This window comes from Rhagoletis zephyria, unplaced genomic scaffold, assembly GCF_001687245.7.
Source record: "Rhagoletis zephyria isolate East Lansing unplaced genomic scaffold, Rhagoletis_zephyria_1.1 Rzeph_scaffold_14473, whole genome shotgun sequence".
In the NCBI taxonomy this organism is placed as follows: domain Eukaryota; kingdom Metazoa; phylum Arthropoda; class Insecta; order Diptera; family Tephritidae; genus Rhagoletis; species Rhagoletis zephyria.
In genome coordinates, this window is record NW_016171542.1 from 1 (window position 1) to 9,337 (window position 9,337).

Consider the following 9,337-nt stretch of genomic DNA (forward strand, 5'->3'; position numbering starts at 1 on the left):
CAGCGTTTCAACGCAAACTGAGTAAGTTTTTTTATGGCGATACCAACGAATTAATACATTACACGGTAACACACTACACGTAACGGCTCTCAGAAGCGGTGAAGTAAATACAGCATGGCTTTCAGCGACGATGAAATTATTGGTTATGGCAATCGATGCATTCAGACGGAAATCTAAGGAGACTTGTACCGCGGCTCTCGTAGTCGCATTACATTAGTAGGGGCTGGTAAGGACGGTAGTGTCAGCTTAAGCCGTGAAGGCCGGAGGATGTCGGCAGGGAAGAGGGGTCAAAGCTTAAGGAGAAACCTTGTGTTCTAACAGCTTAACCAGGAAGAGGACGTTTGACATACTTTAGGTAAAGTTAAAAACCAATAATTTTTAACAAAAAGAGAGAAGTGTGATAAATAGAATTAATTATTGAATTAATTAAGCTTGTTCGTTATGTTATGTTGTTATGCTACGTATACTGCTTGTATTTATAATAATAAAAAATAAATTTGAAAAATCCGCAAAAAGAGATATATTGTGCTCTTGCATTTTCGTTTATATGATTTTTATTGATGTGATTAGCAGTGGCAAGTATGTATTAAATATATATTAAAAATAAAGTGATCAGTTATAAAATATATAAATGTTTACATGAGTAAAAAAAAATACCCAAAACAATAAGTTGAAATACCCAAGTTCAATATCGTAACAGTGGCATCATCGCGTGTTTGTCACAGACACGGTTTATGTCAAAAATTTTCAAGTGAAACTACCTTCTAAAAATTATTGTATCATGGGTGAATGGTATCAGAGCCATTTATGTCATTACCCACGCCAAGCAAAGGTGCCCTTATACTCAGAAAAAAATCTGCGAAATAAAAATTTATTTAGGTGACTCTTATCTGAGTGTAGGAGCACTCATAAATTATTTTGTTGATTATGCTTTGAAGACGATGCAAGAAAAAAATCTTTCGAGAAAACTGATTTACTCGAGCTCGACCGAATTCGAAACGAGCCCAAAAAATATCTCGAGTTCGATACGATGTCGCCCTCGTTTTTATGTTTTAAAGTGATTGACATTAAGTTTGGTTAATATTGGTTTTCGTTGTTTTTTTTGCTTTGTTTACTTTTTGCTCGTTTTCCAGCAAAACTAGAAGGCGAACAACCCGCTAAAAAATCGACTTTTTTCACTCTCTTGTTCCTGTGTGATCTTGTGTCGTTCGTTCATGGCATAAGCTTCGTTCCTTAACAGATAATTATAACAAATTATCACTAGTTTCTGCTGGAAAGCGTTTCTTAACCCGAAAAACTAGCAGAAACTTGCAGCTCTTACGCTCTTATTTTTTTGGCTCTCCTGCTTATTTCTCAACTCCAACTAGCAGCTGTCAAAATGCATAAACAAAAATAAGCGCCAAATATTTTCAATAGCCAAATACATCGATCTCAAGTGAGTGTAAAAGGAGAACAGATGCAGAAGTGCACGGGAACGCAAAAAGCACTATTTCCTGTAAAAACGTCAGTCGGTTTGTTTACATGTCATTTGTACAACACTGATTTGGCTGAAATATCACTAACTAATTATTAAAATCTATACACATTCGAATATTTCGTTGTTACTTCCATTTTTTTTTACAAATAAAAGGTTCTTTGCTTACACCGCTTTCTGTTTTTGTTTTCACATCCAATCAGCTGACCTTTTGACACTTATCATGAACTTACAGGAAAAAACAAATCCGGACTAAATCCTGTAACTTCTGACTAGGAACAATTGCTCAATTACTCTCTCTAAAGTCTTCCCACTTACAGGTTTTATGTCAACAGGAAGTAAGTTCTGACTAAATCCTGTAAACCGGACTGCTATTGGAACATACTATGTTTTGTAAACAAAAAACAGCTGCTAAGCATATCCACAAATGTAATTCCAAATGTCAACGCATGAACGCAACAGAAAAGTAGCAAGTTAGTTTACTTTCGACGGCAACTGCATTAATGCATTCGTACCGGCGACGTCTGTAACAGCTGTCATACAAACACACGTGTTCAATTTTATTTGACATTAGGTTTCCAGTACGCAACGCGGGATCCCGCGGGTGCCCAAAATAGCCCAGAAATCATTCCCGTACTCAAAAAAATGGTTAATCGAGAGCGAAAATTGGAACGTATTGGATCGTAAGTGTCTTCTTCTTGCTGTCCGAAACAGCCTGAACTTTTTCTCCGGGTAAAAATGGATAAAGTGTCAAAGTGCATATTAGCTGTTTTGTGTTTACATGTTGCCTGCATTTACTTGGTGCGTTTTAGGAATAGTGAATGGCCTGATGATGTATTTTCAATCTTTATATACTTAAAATTAAATTTGTGTAACCAAAATTCAATTTCCAAGAGTTTGCATTTAAGTGACAAAAACAGAAACAACGTGAATCAGCTGTTTCTCAAATTATGAGGACAAAATGTGGTTTTTTGCGTTCCCGTACTTCTGGATTACGTTCCATTTTTGAGAGCAAATATTTCGCTTGTTCTCTAATTACCGGATCCGGTCCGGATGGTTAGGGAAAGAACTTATTGACGGCGTGACGCATTTGCCGGCGAACGAATGTTGTGTACCTTCGCTTTTAGTACGGAGTTTTTTTTCTGGCAAATTCATGAAAAGTGTCAATCGATAGGCAGGCTTGCATTTGTAAACAAGAACAGAGCGGGGTGAAATCTTAGAACTTTAACCCTGTAATTCGGTAGTCACTAATAGTGATTTTCGTGGTGAACATCGATTTTGAGACTATTTGGTATTCAGTAAGCTGTCTCAGGTCTCTGGTCCATAAAAAAAGTCACCAATTTGTCAGCTAGCTCTCAGCAGGGGCTGGAATCTGTAACTGTGAGAAAATGCAGTGTACACAGAGGGCAAAACTCACAACCAAAAACTCAGCGAGTAAAATACAATTTTGGCAGTTAAAACTCACTCTCACACTTCCTGAATCGCAAAATGAAGAGTGTACGTACACAATTTTCAGTCTACACTTGAAAACTCACAGTTACAGAATCCAGCCACAGTTCACAAAATCAAAAATATGAAAAAAAAGATTTAAGATTTCTAGTTTATTAACCCTTAATTAGGCGCATAAAGAAAATCACAGAATTAGTCGCATGTGGTCCCGAGTGACCCCAATAAAAGTGTGAAAAAAGAGATTTACAAATAAAAAACGAAGTGTGTATTATCAAAAATTGTCAAGTACTCTATTATCGTTAGCTAAAATAAACAAAAACATAGTTTTCACTTCAAACTAAAAAAAAAAAAACAAATATACAAAAATGACATACCTAAAGAGTGTTGCCAGTTTGAGGTTTTTTTTGGCGTTTCGCTTCGAAATTCAGGATTTAGCTTCGTGGCATTTTTCTAGCCTTTTATTATTTTCACACTAGCATTTTTTAAGGACAATCCTCCACAATATTTATATAAGCAGTTCTACTTGACGAAATGTTAAGCGAATATCACCCGGCGGCATCGCTCCGTCCGACGAAATTTTCTCAGCGAGCTCGTTCTGTTTATACTTTAACATGTTACTAGAGTGCCAGTTACTGTCGAAATTCGACAGTTTTTCTAGTTTTAGAAGCCTTGGAGAGGTTTTCTAACTTAACACGTAGNTAACACGCAGCAAAACTTATACGGTACAAATTAACTAACCGGAAAATCTTCTGCTAAAACGTAACTACATTTTTTTTTATCTGAGAAGGTCTTTGGAGGACTTCGAAATGACCCGATACATTCAAGTTTATCGATAAATTTCAATGATTTGATACATATCGATAGTTCGATGAATTTCAAGAACACTAAAATTCGATAACTCAACAAAATTCGTTAAATCGACCAATTTCGATAACTGTGAAATTCGATGGCTCGATAAATTTCGATAACTCAAAAATGTAAAAACTTTGGATACCTTTATAAATTTTTACTTTTGACATCTCCACATTTTTCGAAAACTATCTAAACATTTTGATAACTCGTTACACTCTGTTAAGACGATTAAATTCGATAAGCAGTGATAAATCGATATGCTTATATAACGTTGAAATTTCGATAAATCGATATATTTTGAAACTTCCATAAACTTCGCTTCGTTGAACCAACCAATTTCAGTAGATCAATAATTATCGATAACTCTGTAAGTTGAAAGAACTCCATGCATTACGACACCTCGATAAATTTCGTTAAGTCTATAAATAATGATGATTCAATAAATATCGATAACTTGATACATTTCTTTAACTCGACTAATTTCGTTAATCCCACACGTTTTTATTGCTCGATAACTCTCCGTAAATTTGGACAACTAAGTTTCTGTGTCTATANCGAAACTATAAAAACTCTCCTCATCTACAGAAAATTACCTTTCCAACGGTGTTTTTGGTTTTGAAATCGGTAACTTTACCTTGGTCTTCATCTTTGTTTTTATCTTTCACATCTTTGCTTATATCCTTTTCTTTTTCTATTCACGTAGATGAGATGAGGTGCGATGACGTGATAAGATGTGACGTAATTTTATGTGATGTGATAGGATGTCATGTCATGTGTTGTTATATCCTCTGATGTCATGTCATATGATGACATACCATATGTAATGCCATGTCATGTCATACGCATCTATAGGCATCTTTGTTTTTATTCTCAAACCGCTGAGAACCATTTCGGCGTGCATTATTCCCCTTGAATTTGACAATTTACTCCCAACCAACCAACTGCCGCTACAGAAGTTTCACTTCGAAAGTCAAGAAATTTTCTTACACTAATTCGTCTTTATCTTCACTTTTACCTTCTTTTTTTTAACTTCATCATTTCATTTCATTTCTTCATCTTCATATTTATCTTTATTTCAAAGCTTAATTTCAAATGTGAAGTGAAACCACATGCGAAACATGTCAAATTGAACATGTTGCAGCAACATCTATACACAAATACGGAAATGTTTAAACGACGGTTTAGGCCGTAATTTTCAACCAATTCTGAAACCATACAAACTCTGCTACATCTACAGAAAAAAACCTTTCCATTGGTGTTCTTGGTTTGGAAAACGGTTCGGTAGAATCACCAAGCGAACGGAGACAAAATTCATGTTAGCGTATTAAAATATAGATTTCTTAGAACTCCGCACCCCACGGGGTGCTATTCATCGTGAGGGAGAATGGTAGTTAGTCGCCGCTGCTATGCCGCAGCTATTCCAGGGTCCTTAGCCCCTTCATCGGCTCTGCTAATACATCACATGCTGCCGACCATTTTTCAATGCTCAAGCCTGAAACACTCGCCGGATAGGTTTCGAAGTTTGCATCTAGTACTGTCAAATCGCATACACTAAAAAAGATGTTTTCTATTACTTCTCCTCCTAAATCGAAACATTCACGATTGTAATCATATTGTAATGTATGAATATATTTGGTAGTACATATGTAGCATGTCATATTATTGTTATGATTTTGTTAAACGGTATGGTGTTCAAAAATGTTTGCACAAGGCTTTCATGAAGTTTCATGACCATTTAGGTACTTTGGCTGTCGGGATATTTACATTTTTGTTGCACGGGATACATTTGTACCACATCTTTTGTACATAAGAATTAATGTAATGTTGATGAAAAGGGTGTCCTTTTTTAACCATTGCTTTTGTTCCATTTAGCTTTTTTTAGTTTTTTATTTGGCCAATCTAGCTTTTTTATTTTTGAAGTTCTGGCAACACTGCACCTAAATAAGAGCACTGTGTTGCGCTTGTCGGCTTGTTTTCTTCTAATATGAACAAATTAGGTTCATTCCTTATCTTTTTGGACTAAAATCTGAAAAGTGTCAAAATGCCAGAGCGTAAGCAAAATGCGCCCACTAAAAGAGAATAACAGGAAAAGTAAAGGAACGCAAAAAACCAAATTTTTAGTCCAAAGAATGGCAACAACAAAGCTAACGTCAAATAAGAATGGAAATGTATGTACAAAACACATTCACACAAGCACAAGCACAATAAACACTTACTATATCAATTATTTTTTGCCTCCTTCCAATTTCAATTCACTTTTTTTACTTTTTAGATTATTCTCACTTTTCGCGTATTCTTTAATTTCCGTTAATTTAAATTTAGTTGAGTTTGACACTTTTCAGGATTTCGCCAGAAAAAATTCTTCTGACTAAATCTGACTACTTCGGACTGATGAGAGTCACTCTCACTGGGTGTTGCTCTCTCATTTTAGCTGTCATTTCCGAGTTAAGGAACGCTTTTTGGACTAAATCTGACTACTTCGGACTTTTTCTGACTATTTCTGGGAGATAAGGAACGCTCCTATTGTATGTGGCATAGCCCGAACACAATGAAAACGACGAGCTACGGACCACAGCTGTCATATTATTTTTCCACGTATTCTTATGTAGTTAATTATTTTGGCGACGACAGGGCTACGCGACGACTGTGGGTGTGGCCAGATTAGTTCTATGTATTTCTATTTTTCCACCGACAGATAAGGCTATTCCTCTTCTTTTACGTCAAACTCATACAAATTCGTGATGTCACTGCCGCGTTGAAAAAAATATTATACCGACAAAGCGTTTAGATAATGAAGATAACACATTGGAAGCTGTGGCCCGTAGCTCGTCGTTTTCAATGTGTTCAGCACTTTACAAGGATACACTATTTTTAGCGTAAAACGGTGTTCACACGACGCAGTTTTAGAGGCGATTAGTTTAATCAAAAGTTGGCTGCCCCTCAACCAGGCGATTGTTGCTTTCAACTAAAAGTTGCCACTAAAATCGCCCCATGTAAACACCGTATAACACTCAACGCGCTAATTTGGGGATAGCTGTTAATCACTATTGTCAATGCATTCTGAGATAAACTTGTCGCCTTCTGAAGTGATTTCATAAGGCACATACATACATATCAGGGTTGTTGCGAATATTATTCCGAAATAAAAGTTCTTTCCGGATAATAAACAAACCGCTTATCCAAATTAAACAAATTTGGTAACAAATGAAAAAGGATCTAAATAGCTTTAAAACTGAAATGTCTAAACGAAGAAAGCCACATATTGAAAAATATTTCAATAAAAAATGTTACCTAATTACCATAAATCAAATCTTGTGTCAGGTATATGCTTTTCTTTAGTATTAAATTATAAAAAAATATAAATAGAGGTCGTTCGCTATTTCTGTTTAAAAGCTATTTCAGTCCTCTTTCATATGATACCAAATTTGTATAATTTGGACAGGCGGTTTGTTTATTAAGCGGAAAGGACTTTTATTTCGGAAAAATATTCGCAACAACCCTGATACATATGTATGTAGCTGGGCTTATCATCAAAACCGCTAACATCGCCTTCTTTGACACTTTCAATAGAATTCATAAATTCGTGCATCTGAAACTCGTTCAATGCGGACAACTTTATACGTCTTTTACCGCTATATGCCATTCACTAGATAAGTATACAAATAATGTGAAATAATGCAAAGGAATTGAATAACATAAACTTCAATGCAAAAGAACAATAAATTAACATCAGAACCCGCACGAGTGCAATGAGGCACTCTTCAGTTTTTTGCTTCTAATTTCACAATTTCATGATTTCGATAATCAAAGAGACTATAAAATATAAGCATAATATCTTACCTTTAGGTTAGCGGCTCTATTCTGTATCAGTATCGGAAAAATATATGAAAAAGTTTAAATTTGTCAGTAAAAAAAGTTTTGTCACAGCATCGGCGTAGCCATAATGAAATTTAAGGGAGGAGAGGGGCTCAACCCTCTACCTGACTACGCCCATGTAAACTAATAGCCGAAAAGCATTCCAATCTTCAAGAATCTTATGATTTTTATTCTTTTTTTTATTTTTAGGCGAAATGTCGAAATAAGGGATGAGTGCCTTGAGGCACTCTTACCGGTTAAAGGGTTTACCCGGCCACTGGTTATTTCGACAAATTAACCCTCTGTTAGACGTTCGCTTCTGGAGTAAAGAGTTAGTATTTTGAATAAATACCAACAATTTTCAGCTAAATTAAAATTTCATCTAAACTTACTTAAAAAATGCATTTAACTGTGTATACAATCATCAGCGTAGCCAGAATGAAATTTAGGGGGGGGCTCGACCCTATTAAGCTGGCATTTCAGGGTACTATTTTATATATATATAAGGAAAATTTGAAAGTTAGGGGGGGGACGGTCGAGCACCCCCCTGACCCTACCTGGCTACGCCCATGTATACAATCGAATATGCATATGTACATAACCAGGTATACATATGTAAGTATGTACATTAGACCGTCCAAAGTCAAAGTTTTTTTTTACGCATACCCCCTCATTTTATTGGATTTGTCTTAAAAACTATCCGAATCAAATTTTTAGCAATTCGGAAAGTTATCAGAATAAGATTTCATTTTACTTCTGTATAAGACGGTATTACTATATTCCCTGCAGTATCAGTGATGCCAGATTGTGGGTAATTTCCCTATTTGAGGGATATTTTGCATCAAAAATTATTAAAAGGGAAAAAAGGAACACTTCATATAAATAAGGGATTTTCTTTTGACGCAGTTATTGTTGCATAATTGATCAAAATTCAAGAATATTCGACATTCTTACGTAATTAATCGTTCTGAAGATGTGATGTGGAGTGAAATGGTATATAATTGTTAAAAAGTATAAGGACAATTTCGAAAATTTTCTTACGTTAACCAATTCAAGCGCTGAGTAAGAAAGAATCTTTTCCTTTGTAACTGGTGTTTCATGTAAAAAGCGGAACAAATTATCTGATGAAATGTTAAATAGCACATGAATGTGCTTCAATTTTAAAGTCACGAAAAAATTCTTTTAGGCCCTTAGTGAGTGGGCAAAAAAATGAAAGGGAAAAATCGAATGAGTGCAAAAATGCAGAAAAGGGGGTTTTTTCTTAACAGCGGTCGGCCATCGACAGGCAATGGCAAACCTGCGAGTGTATTCCTGCCATGAAAAACAGCTTCTCATAAAAATACACTCGCCATTCGGAGTCGGCGTAAAACTGTAGGTCCCTCCCCTTTGTGTGACATCAAGGGGACCGCCACAAATTGGAGGAAAAGCACATATGTGTAAGCGCCAAACTATTATTATTATTTTATATGAATTTTACTTCTTTACTACTGAAACATGTACATGTTTAAATTCGTTGGGAATTTTGTGGGATAAATTTTCAAGATGTGGGTAATTGAGGGATTTTTTCCCCATTTCCGTGGGATATTTAACAGAGAATGTCTGGCATCACTGTGCAGTATTACGGCATAATATTTAGTAAATCTGCGTGTTTTGGTTTTTTACCAGGTATTCAGGATTTTTTCCAATGAACCCTTAATTTGTATATAT